Here is an 18910-nt window from a genome sequence, read left to right as displayed (position 1 = left end):
TTTACCAGTGGCATTCCCAAACAAAAAATAGTTTGTTTGGCTGGAATACAAATCTAATGTAACTGTGTGTAGACCATCTTTGATTCCAGAGTTTGTGTGGAGAGGAGGGTGACTGCAGTGAGAGACATGTTGAATATGATAAGACATCGCCCATGTTTGACCCTTTACCTGAATGTTGCAGGGAGCCGGTTGTGATTCACACAAGCTGTTATGTGAATGCTTATAACAAGTCTACATAAGCTATAAGCATTATGCAGAGATAGGACATCCTATTAAAGCATTCTCCATTAGAGGTATACTACATACTGTATCCATAGATACCTATACAATGCACTTGTGTAAGTGCTACATTGCCTGATAAACATGCATAGCACCTTATAGAGGTGCAGTTTTAAATGCCTTATGAGTATATTAGTAGTAATGAACAAGAAGTTGGGATATATTGCAATTTCAGAATGTTGGGACATGTGAAAGATGGCGTGTGTGTGATAAAGAGAGTCAGCCCAAAGACAGTGATAGTGTATCTCATTGAGTTTATTAGATGATGTTATGGTCAGGCAATCAAGGAGAGAGAGTTTGAAAGAAATATTGAGAAATATAGATTGGTAGTCTATTGGATGATCTTGGTGGTATGGGAAGAGGGGTAAGGCTTGGGTAAATAGATGAATGTCCATGATGGATGTAGCGGCCATCTTGGGCGCAGGCGGGGAGCAGGTGCCGTTGGACACTTTCGTAGGACGAACTGCCACACTCTTTTTTCCTCATCCCTCTCTCCGCTGCGCATGACGACTCTGCTTGCCGTCTCCAGGGGCCCCCCCGGCCCAAAACCCACCCTTAGGCCGATGTTAGAGTACACACACACACAGCTCTTAAACATGGATTACATTGCTCACACACACACACACACACACACACACACACACACACACACACACACACACACACACACACACACACACACACACACACACACACACACACACACACACACAAACACTTACATGTACACTGAGTTTTCTGTAGTTGTGTCCGCGGTGCCCCAGATACCAGGATACCAGCTCTGCTCTGGGTCATCTGCTTCAGGGCCCCAATCTACTCACACACACGCACATAAGCACACAAAAACACACACAGTCACACATGAAAATACAAGAAACGCCTGCAGCAACTCACAGAAAATGTTTCAAATTCTGTACACACCAGAAAAACTGAAAACGGAATTGTCCGTGTGTGTGTGTGCATTCCACCTCTTTGAAGTCTGTTGAAAAATACTGCTGTAGTAGCCACGCCCAGTTCCTGTCCACCTCCTTCCCAGGTGTGTGTCCTCACACCCTTTTTAGCTTGGGACCAGCGCAGTCACCTGTACACACACACACACCTTCAGCTTCCATCAAGTAAAACTTCATCTGTAACATATATATCAGGACACACACACACACACACACACACCTGTGTGTTGAAGGCTTCCTCAGTCAGAGCACTCCAACTCTCTCCAAAGGAAGACAGAAACTCCTCTATCTTCAACTCTACCAGCTCAGTACTGAAAGAGAGATGGAGAAAAAGAGATGAAAGAGAGAGACACAGAGAGAGACAGAGGGAGACAGAGGAGACAGAGAGAGAGAGACAGAGAGAGAGAGAAAAAAAAAGAGAGAAAAAAGAGACAGAGAGGAAGAGAGGGAGGCAGAGAGAGAGAGAGACAGAAGGCTGTCTATTCTATCAGGCAAGTGTAATTACAGGCCCTAAGTAGTAGGTACTTCCAGCCTCAGGAAGGCCACATCAAAATCACTGCAGTGCACTATTCATTGGTTCACAGTAAGTATGAGGATCTCACTTGAACTTGGTGGCCTGTGTTTCCACTGGTGACGAGGAGAGGCCCAGACTAGACGGTTTCTGCAGGTTGGATGTAACATGATACCTGGGAGGAGAGAGAAGGAGGGAGGTTGGGTTGACAGAGCCAATTGGAAGCTGGAGAGGGTTGAGACACTGGGGACGGGAGGTTGGGAAACTGAGAAGCTGCTGGGGGACACTGATGGGACAAGGTTGGGACACTGAGGAAGGGGGGTTAACACTCCTACTCTTTCCATAGGTCATGGGTTACGTATCACCAGAGAGAGAGAGAGGAGTGAAAAGACAGACACCGACCCTAGAGCCCTTTTGGTCCTGAGGAAGTCAAAGTGCAGGGCTCCTCCATGTGCATCTGGAACGATACAACAATATCAACAAACATAGAGAGGTCAGAGGAAGAAGGGATGAGGGGTTAGGGGATGAAAGGATGAATGGCTGCTGGTGTACTTCACCACCAATAACGCCATCAGTGTGTTCTCTGAGGTTCTTAGCACCATGACTGGAGAAAGAGAGGGGGATAGAGTGAATGAATGACAGGCGAGTCATGAACAGACTTACCAGCCTCCAGGTGTGACTGTGTGTACCTGGTAGTAGGACTGTGACTCGGAGGCTGGCGTCTCCCTTGTTCAGTGCTTTGATCTTACAGAGGTGCCGCTTCAGAGGCAGCCCTACTCCACTCTGAAACAACACAGGTTTGCTGGCAGCTTGAGAACTGCAGCTTACCGACAGAGGACAGGGAGAGATTACACAAAGAGATAGCTGTAGTGTGTGTGTGTGTGTGTGTGTGTGTGTGTGTGTGTGTGTGTGTGTGGGGGGCCTGCACGTGCGTGTATGTGTGTATAAACTTACTCAGTGACGTACTGCAGGAACTGGATTGACTCTGTGAGAGAAAGCCACTGCCAAACATCAGAAATTATACAAGAGGGTTTGGTGGAAAGGGTGTGTACTGTGTGTGTGTTCATGGTCCAGTCACCTGGCTAGTGAAGTTCCCCTGCACCAGTCCTCTGCATAGAGCTGGGTCTTGAAGGGTTCTTGAACTCCATCAGTTCTTTACAGTCAGACCACCGTCTGCTCACGCCTTGGTACTTCTCTATTGCGTGACCAGCGACCATGCTCCAGGACCAACAACCATGAGAGTGTTTGGGTGTGAGAGAGAAGAGAGAGAGAGAAAGGAGAGAGAGAGGGAGGAGGGAGGGAGGGAGGGAGGGAGGGAGGGAGGGAGAGAGACTTGGAGATAGGAGAGGGGGAAGAGAGAGAGAGGGAGAGAGAGGAGAGAGAGAGAGGAGGAGAGGGAGGGGGAGAGAGAGAGAGAGAGAGAGAGAGAGAGAGGAGGGGTGTGGGGGTGGTTAGAGAAGAAAATGATGAGTTGGGACACACACATACAAACAGACCCCCCCACCCCGCTGCACACACACGTGACGTACGTGCCCAGTTTCTCAGGTTGATGAGGATGTTGAAGTGCATAGGTCTTTTTGAGCTGCTCAGAGAATATACTGGAAGACATCTTGACAGGCAGAGAAGTCAGCTAGATGGTCCAGGATCAGATGGAACAGGAGCTACAGAGGAGGAAGATAATGCCAACACCACCATCATCATCATCGTGTGAGTGTGTGTGTGGTGTGTGGTGTGGCGTGCGGTGCAGTGTGTTCTGTGTCTAACCCACGGTAGTTTGTGGTTGAAGTTTGACCTTCATAACCAGTCCGTGTTCTCCTACTGACAGCTTGTACTCCAGCTGGGCCACCGCCAGCTCGCGAGAGGCTCTCTGCTAGTGTGTATGACCTAGGTATGTTCACTTGGGGCAGGTCAAATAACACCAGGCTAGGGAGGGGAGAGAGAGAGAGAGAGGGGGAGGGGGTAAAAGAGAGAGAGAGGGTTGGGTGGGAGCAGGGTGGAGGAAGGGTAGAGAGGGGAAGGGGGGTTGGGGATGAGAGAGAGGGAGCAGCAGAGAGAGATAAGCAGAGAGGAAACAGGATTTAAAATACTGTGAAAAACTGTTCCTAGCTATGGCTCAGTATTCTCAAGAAGCTAACGACTTTAGCACAATCTCTACTGTCAAACAATTGTTGGCTAAACCAATCAACTAAACCCTGGACTTACTTCTGGCTGACTGCTGGATGACCGGAGAGATGAGATGGAAGCGGATGTACGCTGAAGTAGAGAGAGACACGCCAGATCAACGAGAGAGAGAGGAGACGCTATCAACGGAGGGAGAGTGAAACGGCAGATCAATGGAGGAGAGAGAGAATAAACGAGAGATCAATGTTAATAGTATAAAGCTATTGACTAAATTGTTCACCGTTAAAGCAAAAACTCAAATCCCAAAAACTATTTGGTATTTGTTTCATTTCCTTTGTCGAAGGTCCCAAACTTGCACATGTCAGCACTCATGTTTTCAAGATATAAATCAAAAATACAGAAATAGGTATGGATGTATTTTGTCATGCTGTGTTTTATTTTGGAAAGCTATAAACCAAGCTGATATGGAAAACATTTTGAACTATACAATGCAACTAATGAAATTTGGTGGGGTGGAATTTTCTTTTAAAAGAACATGTGGACATTGAGGCAAGATTGTTTAAAAAACTAACTACTTTATAACACACACACACACAACACACATATACACACACACACTAGGGCGGGCACAATTACTATATGGATGAAAACCATCACGAAAATAAAATAACCGTGCATACATTTTGTTTTGGGGGAACGAACAGCTGACTGAAGAAGGGACGTGCCTGGAACTTGTGCTGTTAAGTCCATCGGTAACATGTACTAAAACAACATGCATGAAACTTTTGTTGCTCTTAGCTGAACATAAGGTGTTGGTTGTAGCAAAATGAGTCCTCTGGTTGCCTAGGCAGCAGCAGGACACAAGGAATAGAACGGGCTTGGAACCATAGAATTACATGGAATTAGGAATAATAATTTTATAGGATCTCTATACTTGGAACCTCTAACTCTGGCAATTTGACTGGTAAATCCATGGGCACATTCACTAATGGCTGTATTGTGATGTAATAATGTCCTATGGTAACAGAATGTTGATTCAGTCAAAGATAACTGATGGGGCTCTTGTAATGACATTTATTTTTTTGTAATGTCAGCTGAGCTGAACCAAAGATTTTTGATTATATTGACAAGATAGTGGGAGTGACCGGGGTTTAACAATAGAAATACATGTCCTCAAAGATGGCAGTCTTCAGGTGGGACCATTCTAGCCAATGAGAGGGCAGGCACGCGGCAGGGTGAACAACAGGCACAACTCTGATATAAAGTTGTTCCTGCTTTTAATTCTGCTTTGCTCTGTGGGTACTTCGCAATGGCTGCCAGTCCACCCATTATGCATATCAGTGACTTGGAATGGGGACCCCATTCTATTCAATACTATTCAACGATTATTACGGAGACTGCGGCTATTTGACTGCCAATTACCGTCATCCAAAATTCCAGACCGTCACAGCCCTAACACACACACCTTTGGGTATGTTGAACTTGTTGTCCTTCTTGTACCAGAGACATCCTCGGTCACTGGCAGCTACTCTGACTGGCAACTCAGTATCAGGACAGTCAGACTGCTTCAGGCTGAAATCTCTGTCGCTGGAAGCAAGACACAAAAAAAATAAAACAGGTTTAGGAAGGTTCACAACACACACACACACACACACACACACACACACACACACACACCTCACCGATGAACTTGCTCTCAACAGGAGGTGCAGGTCAGAGTTGTGCTCAAAGTCTCGCTCCAGCGCCTCCACTCCTGCTGGATTTCTGGACAGCAGGAGAGTAGACACCTACCAGTACACTCTCTTTCTCTACATGTTGGGACCATGTTGATAAGGATCTTGTCCAAATCCGCAAACACAAACAGTGCCTTCAGAAAGTATAGAAACAGCAGAGGGAGTACCCCCTATCCACATCGACGGGGCAGCAGTGGAGAAGGTGGAACGCTTTAAGTTCCTCATCATATCACTGACAAACTTAAATGGTCCACCCCAACTCAGACAGTGTGGTGAAGAAGGCGCAACAGCGTCTCTTCAACCTCAGGAGGCTGAAGAAATTTGGCCTGTCACCTAAAACCCTCACAAACTTTTACAGATTCACAATTGAGAGCATCCTGTCGGGTTGTATCACCGCCTGAATCACGGCAACTGCACTGCCCACAACCGCAGGGCTCCAGAGCGTGGTGCGGTCTGCTACAACGCATCACTGGGGGCAAACTCCCTGCCCTCCAGGACACCTACAGCACCCGATGTCACAGGAAGGCCAAAAAGTTAATCAAGGACAACTACCACCCGAGCCACGACCTGTTCACCCCACTATCATCCAGAAGGGCCAGTACAGGTGCATCAAAGCTGGGACCGAGAGACTGAAAAACAGCTTATATCTCAAGGCCATCAGACTTGTTAAACAGCCATCACTAGCACAGAGAGGATGCTGACTACATACAGACTTCAAAATCACTGGCCACTTTCATAAATGGAACAATAGTCACTTTAATAATGTTTGATGATTTATTTGATTTCCTCTCCCATGATGCTTCTACCAAAGAGGCACTGGGAGTTTGAAGGTAGGCCTTGGAAATACATCCACAGGTACACTTCTCCAATTGACTCAAATTATGACAATTAGCCTATCAGGAAGCTTCTAAAGCCAAGGACATCATTTTCTGAAGACCAAGCTGTTTAAAGGCACAGTCAACTTAGTGTAAGAAACTTCTGACCACTGGAATTGTGATATAGTGAATTTAAGTAAAAAAAAAATTACTTGAATGCATGCAATAAGTAGATGTTCTAACCGACTTGCCAAAACTATAGTTTTTAAACAAGACATTTTCTGGAGTGGTTGAAACACAAGTTTTAATGACTCCAACCTAAGTGTATGTAAACTTCCAACTTCAACTGTATCTGTAAGGTCCTCAGTCGAGCAGTACATTTCAAGCACAGATTCAACCACAAAGCCCAGGAAGGTTTTCCAATGCCTCGCAAAGAAGGGCACCATTGGTTAAAAATATAAATAAACAGAGTTTAATGGCTGTGATAGGAGAAAACTGAGGATGGATCAACAACATTGTAGTTACTCCACAATACTAACCTAAATGACAGAGTGAAAAGAAGGAAGCCTGTACAGAATACAGAATATTCTAAAACATGCATCCTGTTTCCAGTAAGGCATTAAAGTAAAACTGCAATGTGGCAAATGAAATAAACGTTATGTCCTGAATACAAAGTGTTATGTTTGGGCCGAATCCAACACATCACTGAGTACCACTCTTCATATTTTCAAGCATGGTGGTGGCTGCAACATGCTATTGGTATGCTTGTCATCGGCATGACTAGGATAAAAAGTAACGGAATAGAGAGCTAAGCACAGGCAAATTCACCTTTCAGCAGGACAAAACCTAAAACACAAGGCCAAATATACACTGGAGTTGCTTACCAAGACGACATTGAATGTTCCTGAGTGGCCTAGTTACAGTTTTGACTTAAATCGGCTTGAAAATCTGTGGCAAGACTTGAAAATGGCTGTCTAGCAATGATCAACAAACAACTTGACAGAGCTTGAAGAATTTAAAAAGAATAATGCAAATATTGTACAATCCACGTGTACAAAGCTCTTAGAGACTTACCCAGAAAGACTCACAGCTGTAATCGCTGCTAGAGTTGATTCTAACATGTATTGACTCAGGGGTGTGAATACTTCTGTAAATTAGATATTTCTGTACTTCATTTTCAATACATTTCTAAAATTTCTAAAAACATGTTTTCAGTTTGTCATTATGGGGTATTGTGTGTAGATGGGTGAGAGATGTTTTATGTATTTAATCCATTTTGAATTCAGGCTGTAACACAACAAAATGTGGAATAAGTCAAGGGGTATGAATACTTTCTGAAGCCACTGTAGTAGGCCCGTGTAGTGTGTGTGTGTGTGTGTGTGTGTGTGTGTGTGTGTGTGTGTGTGTGTGTGTCACCCTCTACGCTGTAGTGTGTCCCAAACCATTTCTCCCTGAGGGGACAGTGGCCTTCATGGTCTGGAGAGAGCAGCAACAGGTTGGATCTGTCTGGAGTCAGCAAGGACAGGGCCGCACTGATCACCTACACACACACACACACTATAAATACTTTATTTGAATCAACAAATCACATTACATTCAAGAAGGATTCAAACATTTCAAAGGTTTTTTTATGCATGGACACTTAAGGACACAGAAAGCACCTTCTCTAAACAGCACACACACACACACCAGGTTAGCTTAGTAAGCAGGGTTAAGGGCCGCAACGATCACCTAAACACACACACACCGTACCTCAGGTGAATACTGGAACATGAGCTGGTCTCCGGTGAGGAAGTCTTCTTTAGGAAACAGCTGCATGTTCTCACAGATATCCTCCACGTACTCTATAGGGTCAGTCTGAAACACACAGGAGTGCATCGGTTGGTTGGGTGCATTCATTCCTGTACTTGTAGATAGGAGGGAGAATGCATTAAAAACAGAGGACTCTATAGAACCAGTATTTACCTGTTCCCTGTAGTGAAACTCATTCCGGCTTCAATCTTTTGAATCTCCTCGTAGATCCTACAAACATAGAGGAGAGAGAGTGATAGGCATAGAGGCAGAGAGAGGGAGGGAGAGCGAGAGAGAAAATACTCATACTGTATAAATAGACAACATATTCTGCATTTCACATGCCTATAGTGAAGCCCCTAAACACACAGACCCGTGTAGCTCAGTTGGTAGAGCATGGCGCTGCAACGCCAGGGTTGTGGGTTTGATTCCTACGGGGGCCAGTATGAAAAAAATTGATGCAAGTCGCTCTGGATGAGAGCGTCTGCTAAATGACTAAAATGTAAAATGTACCTTTGTTGGGGCCCAGGCTCTGCAGCATCTTGAGGTACTGGAAGACCAGGTGAGCCACCTGTAGAGAAACACAGATAATGTGTGTACCAATTGTGTGTGTGTACGTTTTACTATATATTGTGAGTACCAGAAGTGCCTCACAAGAATAGTAAGCCAACTAAAATTCAGAGAAGTGAGGAGCATTTTGCCAGTACTCACTTGTAAAATACTATTTTAGGCTTAGGGTTAGGTTTATAATTAGGGGTTAGGGTTATAATTAGGGTAAGGGTTAGGTTTAGGAAAAATAAGATTTTGAATGGGGAATCAATTGTTGCTCCCCAAAAGATATACTCACAAGTATAGTAAGACATAGCTGTGTGTGTGTGTGTGTGTGTGTGTGTGTGTGTGTGTGTGTGTGTGTGTGTGTGTGTGTGGGGGGGGGGTGTGTGTTTGCGTGTACCAACCTGGTAGAAGTTTTGGAATCTTCGTCAGTGAGTGTGATGGAGATGGAGAAGATGGAGTAGGTAGAGTTCTGGTCAAAGCCTGTTTCACTGTTTCCTCCAAACAGAGCCATGGCCCAGCACCTACACACCACGCACCACGCACACAGCTCAGCACCTAAGTACAGTTACCACATTAACATAGCTGTAAAGCGGTGCATTATGGGTATGTAGTCCTGTCTATGTGTTCTGACTCACTTCCTCCTGAGAATTGATAGGATGCTGCCTGTGCCCTCGTGACCAATCAGCCAAGAGGATGTAGTGGAGAGGCTTCACCCTGAGAGAGACAGAGACAGAGAGACAGAGAGCAGAGAAAGAGAGGCTGAGAGAGAGGTGCATCATCAACTGTAGTATCTCTCAACTGTAGTTCCTGTGGATGTAGCAGCTGAGGGTCAACCACCTGTAGCAGTGTATCTGTCGTACCTAGAGTATTATTGTAGTAGCTGTTATCTGTAAGTAGCTGTATTATCCTGTAGTAGCTGTATTATGTGTAGTAGCTATATTATCTGTAGTAGCTGTATTATCTGTAGTAGCTGTATTATCTGTAGTAGCTGTATTATATGTAGCAGCTGTATTATCTGTAGTAGCTGTATATCTGAGTAGCTGTATTATCTATAGTAGCTGTATTATCTGTAGTAGCTGTATATATAGCTGTATTATCTGTAGTAGCTGTATTATCTGTAGAGCTGTATTATCTGTAGTAGCTGTATTATAGTAGCTGTATTATCGTAGTAGCTGTATTATCAGTAGCTGTATTATCTGTAGTAGTGTATTATCTGTAGTAGTGTATTATCTGTAGTAGCTGTATTATCTGTAGTAGTGTATTATCTGTAGTAGCTGTATTATATGTAGCAGCTGTATTATATGTAGTAGCTGTATTATCTGTAGTAGCTATATTATATGTAGTAGCTGTATTATCTGTAGTAGCTGTATTATCTGTAGCTGTATTATCTGTAGTAGCTGTATTATCTGTAGCTGTATTATCTGTAATAGCTGTATTATATGTAGTAGCTGTATTATACGTAGTAGCTGTATTATCTGTAGTAGCTGTATTATCTGTAGTAGTGTATTATCTGTAGTAGTGTATTATCTGTAGTAGCTGTATTATCTGTAGTAGTGTATTATCTGTAGTAGCTGTATTATCTGTAGCTATATTATCTGTAGTAGCTGTATTATCTGTAGTAGCTGTATTATCTGTAGTAGCTGTGTTATATGTAGTAGCTGTATTATCTGTAGTAGCTGTGATTATCTGTAGCTGTGTTTCTTACCTGTAGTGTTTCTCCTGAGGAGGCAGGGACCAGGTGATGGTCAGAGCATGGACCTTCCTCACAGGAACCACTGAAACACACACACACACACACCCCCCCCCCCCCCCCGGCATTGAGATGAATTGAACTGAAGCTGTACGGTGCTAATGGAGATCAGGAGAGAATTCTGTAGCCAAGTCAGCTCAATGGAGCAGGTGTTCCTACCTCTGTAGAGCTTGTTGAAGGGCTGGAGTATCAAAGGGATCCAGCAATTCAGAGAAGTCCGGCTTGGGCTGAGCACTGAGGAACAGGGTTCAGTAAGTGTTTGCTAAATGGCCATATTATAATATGAATGGTGAGGGATTTATGTACAGCTGAGACTCACTTGTTGGGCACTCCACTGAAGATCTCCCTCACCCACTCCTCCAGAGTGTCAAGCTTCTCTACACCCCCCCCACACACACACACACACCCAACCGACAGAGGACAACAGAGTTACATGTGTGACTGCACGGCTGGGTCGTGTGTGTGTGTGTGTGTGTGTGTGTGTGTGTGTGTGTGCGTCACCTTCTAGACTGCACAGCCAGGGTCATGTAGTGGGCAGAGTAATGTCTCTTCCAGAAGGAGCGGAGCCTCTTGTAAACGTTGATCTTCTTTTTCCTGGGCTCTGTCTTCAGAGTCTGGGCGTTACCTGGGGAAACCATGACAACAGCCCAGTCACATACCACACATAACACAACATCTGTCTCGTTTACATACATGGCAACACAGTAGACAGAGTAGTTAGTGTGTGTGTGTATTTGTGTGGTGTGTGTGTGCCTCCTCACAGTGCTATTGTCTCCTGAAGGCCAGGGCTGAAAGGGGGTTTGTCAGGGAGTTTAAACTGGTCCCGCCAGTACAGCAATACTTACAATATATTTCAACACAACACAGAAGATGCAACCCAAAAGCTCTCTATCTCTCTTCTCTCTCTCTCTCTCTCTCTCTCTCTGGGTAGTGAACTAGTCCAACAGGTAGTGAACTAGTCCAACAGGTAGTGAACTAGTCCAACAGGTAGTGAACTAGTCCAACAGGTAGTGAACTAGTCCTGTCAACAGGTGCAGTAACACAACAACACAGAGGATGCAGCCTGAATGTTACGGCTCTACAGCCCCCCTTCTCTGTCCCTCCCTAGCCCTTCTGCCTCTTTCTAATCATTCTCTCTCCTCCCTCTCCTCAATCCTCTCCCCTCAATATTCCATTGTCTCATTCTCTCTCTCTCAGTTCTACACACCCTGTCCACTGCCGATATCTCAACCACAGTAAACGACTTGTAGTCCTACAGAGCGTTGTATAGATTGATCACATCGCTAAACTACAACACAGGGACGGCTCTCCAGACTAACCAGGAGCCTCTAATTAACAGAAGGTAAACAAAGACAAACATATGAAATTGTGTGTATGTGTCTGTCCTCACCCCAGCAGAACTTCCCCATGGGGTGACCTGGTTTCGCTTAGACTCCCAAACAACATCTCTTTCCTGTGAGAGTCAGACGGCTTGGCCAGTTGGTACTCTGAGAAAGTGAGAAGGGGAACAGGATACTACATAACCAGTGCATAAGGTCTGAATAAGGTCAACAACAACAGCAACAATTTCCCAGAATGCTTCTCACCGGAGTCGACAGCTTCCACCTCCCTTCGATGGCGTCTCGGATCATCAGAGGACAGATGAAGAACTGGGCCCATCTGGAGAGAGCCAATCACAGACAGGTACAGAGACAGAGGGACCAATCAGAGACATGGATAGAATAACCCAGATAGACCAATCCGAATCAAGAGACAAGACACAGAGACTATAATGATGGTGTGTTGCTGACCTGTCCAGAGCCTCTCTGAATTTCTTTCTCTGGACGTCGAACTGAAGACGGTTCTCTCCACAGTCCGTGGAGCGTTGTCGCTGCCCCCATGTTTCTTCAGGAAGGCACTCGAAACCATTCTCCTGATGGGTACTTCTCACTGCCCATGAACACCACTAGGGAGGAGGAGAGAGAGAGGGAGGAGAGGAAAGTATTTTGATATCCCCTCGTGTCACAAACACAGCATTGCATCAGATTTATCACAACAAAACAAACAATCTCATCCTTAAGGGTCAGGGGTCATCATACTCACTGTGTTCCAGGAAGTGGGCAAGGCCTGGGAGGTCATTGGGGTCACTGAAGCTGCCAACACCCACACACAGCGCTGCTGCAGACTGACACACACACACACACACACACACAACACACACACACACATAAACAAACACACATAAACAAACAATAATCAATATCCTTATTACTATTGCTGCTAATGCGCTATTATTTCCTGTTCAGGTCACTCTGGGCCCTAATCTCCAGCTCTCCACCTGTTTCTCTGAGTGTCCCTTCTTCCTCTTCCCTCCATCCTCGTCATCCTCAAAGTCACTGTCCTTGTCATCCTCCTCTTCATCAGACTCTTCCTCTGTTCCCTCTCCTGAGTTCTTCCTCCTCTTCCTCCTCCCCCAGTTCCTCCTCCTCCTCTTCCTCGATCTCGTCATCTCCAGAGGAGGCGGGACCAGTGAAATCTGAAATGAGCAGAACTCGAAGCCCATTGGTCAGCTCGATGTACCTGTGGGAGGGGTTAGACAGAGGTAAACACTATTCTCTTATTCTAAGATGCTGACACAACCACACACACACAGTTTGGCCCTCCAGCTGTTTACTGTTTACTGTGTGCTTCAGTTGGTTTTACATGACAGCAGGATGTCCTGTTTACACCGCTCCTTGGCCTACATGTGACCTGTTACGCCCCGAGACACCTCACAGAGTCTCACAGACAGACAGAAATTCAGATGGAAAGAGAGCCAGAAAGACAAACACAGTCTCACACACACACACAGTCTCTCTCACACACACACGTTGGTGTGTAAGGTAAACTTTGATGTTACCTGTACTGTTTGGGGTCACTAGGGGACTTGATGATCTCTGGGTCTCCAGTGTTCTCCTCTCCTCCTCCCATCCCCTGCTTCCTGTACTTGGACCTTGGCTCTTGCTCAGCCTCTCTTTCTCCTCCTCTTTCCTCCCCTCGGCCCGGTCCGGTATTAGAGCCACTGGCCGAGGCACTTCTTGGACTTGTTGGTCTGTGGCATTCTGAACAGCGATGACACTCTGGTACTGTGGGGCGACAACAGCGAGCCACGGTGAATGGGACACTGGGAAACCAATAGGCCTACTCTATAGACAGGTTATTCAACTCCAGGTCTAGAGGGACTCTTCTCTGCTTGGAAGTTAATTGACTGATTCATGTGACTGATTGGGCAGCGTCCACTCACCTTGTGTGCCAGGTCTGACTCAGTCCCTGATTGGCTCAGGGAAGGATGACAACCAAAGGGCTTTGGGCCCTGCAGGTCTGGAGCTGAATAGCCCTGCTCTACTGGCACAACACTGTGACACAGCGCGTCACTCTAAGGACAGCAATGGTGATGGGCTGGATTTAAATTAATTTAAAAAGGATTGCTTAAGCCAGGCTACCCTGCGAATATTTTATTTTAATGACATGTCTGTCAAGAAGTGCAATAAATGACAGTGATTGAAAGTAAGACTCTGTGAAGCAAACATCTATTTATTAGTTTGATCAGCTGTCAAAATCTTATGATCATGCCAGACACAGTCAACAGATGCAATGACAGCTCACGCCCAAGTAGAGGGAGATAGAGAGGGAGGGATGAGAGAGGGAGGGATGAGGCGACAATACATCTATTCACCCAACGCCTGCCTTGTTTGTTCGCCCGTATTCAGCTGTGTGTCAGCAAAAAAAAAAAAACTGTCCCCCCAGTGCCTTACACTACACCTTCCCCGGCTCGACTCACTGCGGGCTTTATAGGCTCAGTCAGCACTGTAAGTCAGACAACTTATACCGCTAGTAGCAAACTGTAGCAAGCGAGACATCGGTTACAAAATGGCAATAAAATGTAAGATACAGTAACACACAGCTGGCAGGCTACAGGCTACTTCACCCATGATCGACCGACAACAGTCTATCAAAAAGCCTTAGACTTTTCTAGGCTAGGGCGACTCACAAAATACGTGTCAAACCCCGCCCAACTTTTCTACTGCAGGAACGTATACTTCAAATTGGCTCTATGTCCTAGAAATGACACGTATGCTTGGTCAAATTTGACAGCTAAAGAAATACCGTTGGCCCCGGCGATGTTTCCATACCTTGCTTCTTGTAATCAGGAGGGCACCTAAATGTTTCCCGTAGGGTGATCCTTTGCAATAAGGAGCGCCTTGATTCGTCGAAAACTAAGAGCGTTTCAACATTACAATATTTGATTGCTCCGAAAAAAAGGCAGACACACCCAGGGGCGTGATTACGGGAACTTTGAACCATCGTGATTGGGCAGAAATACGCGACACGTGGGAACTTCTACTTCTTCACATTGTGGTTACATTGTAGCAGCAACACGCGACTGTTTGTTACATTGTAACTAACAAGTACCTAGCACTACCAGCAACAACCAAATGGAAAATGTCGCCAAGTTGTCTGGAAGGACCGACACTTACCACAGTCCTGCGCTACAGCAATCCATAATGAGTTTATATTTTTCAGCACTCATTCATTGCACCGTAATAAAAACATCGAGGTAGTTACAGTCGCTTGTTGGCTTGTCCATGGATAGGCTTGAGATAGGCTACTGTACATTTGTGATGCAGATACAGTAGAATACAAGTGATACGTTCTATTGAATTGCTTCCTAAATTCCAAACCTTCCAGAGGTAGTGTTTAGCCGCTAGGGGGTAGGCGACTACAGGGCAGATATTGATAGAGCTTGTCTGTTGATGGTCTGTAGGCCTACAGTTGAATGAGTGACTGCTTAAGACATGACCTTGCTTTGGGGCCGTTTTCAGAGACACAGATTACACTCTCATTCTCCTGAACAGACTGAAGACTAATGATAATGTGCTGAATATCCTGATAATGACTAATGAAACCACAGACTTCAGTCTGTTTAATGCAGGACCAGGCCAGAGAGGATTCAACAATACTTTAAAAAATACAGCCTACTCTATTCTACTCTATGTAATTCTATGCTATTTATTTATATTATATTTGTCTCTCTGCTCGGTGTGCTTGTGTGTGCGTGCGTACGTGTGACATGGGTAGTCTGACTTTAGATTCTAAAGGGCCAAGGTTCCCATGGCAACTGATTAAAACCCTAATTAAAGCAGGAGGTTTAATTAATTAGCTGGTGTGTGTGTGTGTGTGTGGTGTGTGTGTGTGTGTGTGTGTGTGTGTGTTCCAGAACCAAATGCAAGAGACTAGAGGTGAGTACAAGCCAGAGCAGGGTGTGTTGTCTCTGGCTGGGTAACAGTCCACAGAAGAGGAGAGTATGGTAAGAAAGAAAGAAGAGGTATTTGTCAGGGTTAACAGTGCAGAGGGAAAGGACAAAAAAGAGGAAGAGAAGAGAGGGACGGAATGCACTCCATTTCAGTGCTGGACAGCTCTTAACATAGATAGCAGCTGAGTATAAATAGACTACCTATTTTAGATGCTCCTCCAACAGTCTAAAAAGTACACTCACACACACAGGTGCACAGCTCTACCCCAGAGAATAGACGGAGGTATCTGATTAGCATCTCTGTTGGCTTCCCTTTATGATTTATGATTTTTATTAGGATCCCCATTAGGCGACGCCAATGGCGACAGCTAGTCTTCCTGGGGTCTGACACATAACAAAAAAGACATTACAGACAAAAATACTTTACAATTTACATATATTTAAAACATGAACATAGACATTACAGACTTATAAATAAATAAATATTTAAAAACGACAACTAAAGTGTGCGTTTGTCTATCAGTTATACATACATGTCAGTACATACACATAAACATTTGGTCACATGGGGGAGTGGTGTTGTGATGTGAGGAGTTGCTTTATTTGTTTTTGAAATCAGGTTTGCTGTTCAGTCGCGCTATATGAGAAAAAAGAATCTCTCCTCTGCTTTGAGCCAAGAGAGACCCGACATGCATAGTTGACATTGACATCTGGGTACATTGAAGGGCATGACGTGTTGCTCTGTTCTGGGCCAGCTGCAGCTTTCTAGGTCCTTCTTTGCAGCATTTGACCATCTCACTGGGCAATAGTCAAGATTAAATCAAACTAGAGCCTGCAGAACTTCTGTTTTGGGGTCGACTGTGGTGTTGAAAATGTGATCATCTCTTTATCACAGACATACCTCTCCACATCTTTACAACAATTGAATCAATATGCCTTGACATTGACAATTTACAGTCTAACTCTTTGTTTAGGTTGCAGTGATTTCACTAGCTGTGGTTGCTGACAATATAATGTTGAATCATCAGCATACATAGACCCACAGGTTTTTTGTTTAATGCCATTAGTAAATATAGAGAACAGTAAAGGAACAAGACAGCTGCCTTGCGGAATACCACACTACATGTTTTACATTAGAGAAGCTTCCATTAAAGAAGCCTCTGTGTTCTATTGGATAGATAGCTCTCAACCCATGATATGGTAGATGTAAAAGCCAGACAATTTCTTTCAGCCGATCATCAGTCATTTGTGTCAGTGCAGTACACGTTGAGGTTGAGTGCCCTGTATTGTAATAGAGTAGTGGCGGGAGGGCACACAGTTAATGTATTGTGAAATCCGTTGTAAAATGTATTTTAATGTTTAAAAAAATTGTATTGAGCAATGTACAGTTGAAGTCGGAGGTTTACATACACTTAGGTTGGAGTAATTAAAACTCGTTTTTCAACCACTCCACAAATGTCTTGTTAACAAACTATAGTTTTGGCAAGTCGGTTAGGACATCTACTTTGTGCATGACACAAGTCATTTTTCCAACAATTGTTTACAGACAGATTATTTCACTTATAACTCACTGTATCACAATTCCAGTGCATCAGAAGTTTACATACACTAAGTTGACTGTGCCTTTAAACAGCTTGGAAAAATTCCACAAAATGATGTCATGGCATTAGAAGCTTCTGATAGGCTAATTGACATACTTTGAGTCAATTGGAGGTGTACCTGTGGATGTATTTCAAGGCCTACCTTCAAACTCAGTGCCTATTTGCTTGACATCATGGGAAAATCAAAATAAATCAGCCAAGACCTCAGATAAAAAATTGTAGACCTCCACAAGTCTAGTTCAATCCTTGGGAGCAATTTCCAAACGCCTGAAGGTACCACGTAATCTCATCTGTACAAAACAATAGTACGCAAGTATAAACACCATGGGACCACGCTGCCGTCATACCCCGCCAGAAAAGGAGAAGCGTTCTGTCTCCTAGAGATTAACATACTTTGGTGCAAAAGTGCAAATCAATCCCAGAACAACAGCAAAGGACCGTGTAGAAGATGCTGGAGGAAACAGGTACACAAGTATCTATATTCACAGTAAAACAAGTCCTTCGACATAACCTGAAAGACCGCTCAGCAAGGAAGAAGCCACTGCTCCAAAACCACAATGAAAAAGCCAGACTACGGTTTTCAACTGCACATGGGGACAAAGATCAAACTTTTTGGGAGAAATGTCCTCTGGTCTGATGAAACAAAAATAGAACTGTTTGGCCATAATGACCATCGTTATGTTTGGGAGGAAAAAAGGTGGTTGCTTGCAAGCCGAAGAACACCATCCCCAACCGTGAAGCACGGGGTGGCAGCATCATGCTTTGGGGTGCTTTGCTGCAGGAGGGACTGGTGCACTTCTACAAAATAGATGGCATCACGAGGGAAGGAAAATTATGTGGATATATTGAAGCAACATCTCAAGACATCAGTCAGGAAGTTAAAAAGCTTGGTTCTTCAAATGGGTCTTCCAAATGGACAATGACCCCAAGCATACTTCCAAAGTTGTGGCAAAATGGCTTAAGGACAACAAAAGCAAGGAATTGGAGGGCCATCACAAAGCCCTGACCTCAATCCTAGTAGAATCCTATTTGGGCAGAAATGAAAAGCGTAAAGTCGAGGAAGGAGGCCTACAAATCTGACCCAGTTACACCAGCTCTGTCAGGCTGGGAATGGGACAAAATTCACCTAACTTATTGTGGGAAGCTTGTGGAAGGCTACCCAAAATGTTTGACCCAAGTTAAACAATTTAAAGGCAAACGCTACCAAATACTAATTGAGTGTATGTAAACTTCTGACCCACTGGGAATGTGGATGAAAGAAATACAAGCTGAAATAAATCATTATCTCTACTATTATTCTGACATTTCACATTCTTAAAATAAAGTGGTGATCATAACTGACCTAAGACAGGGAAATTTTACTAGGATTAAATGCTCAGGAATTGTGAAAAACTGAGTTTAAATGTATTTGGCTAAAGTGAATGTAAACTTCGATTTCAACTGTATACTACTGCCTTCATTTTTGCTGGACTCCAGGAAGAGTAGTTGCTGCCTTGGCAGCAGATAATGGGGATCCATAATAAATACAAATA

General features: G+C 44.4%; 1 pseudogene; it reads right to left on the bottom strand.

Annotated features, from left to right (window-relative positions):
• Positions 1-345: 345 nt before the first annotated feature.
• On the bottom strand, positions 346-13530 carry LOC123486837 (annotated as a pseudogene).
• Positions 13531-18910: the final 5380 nt, after the last annotated feature.

This window comes from Coregonus clupeaformis, unplaced genomic scaffold (genome assembly GCF_020615455.1).
Source record: "Coregonus clupeaformis isolate EN_2021a unplaced genomic scaffold, ASM2061545v1 scaf1330, whole genome shotgun sequence".
In the NCBI taxonomy this organism is placed as follows: domain Eukaryota; kingdom Metazoa; phylum Chordata; class Actinopteri; order Salmoniformes; family Salmonidae; genus Coregonus; species Coregonus clupeaformis.
The sequence above is the reverse complement of the archived record's forward strand: the minus strand, read 5'-3'. Positions and strand labels throughout refer to the sequence as shown.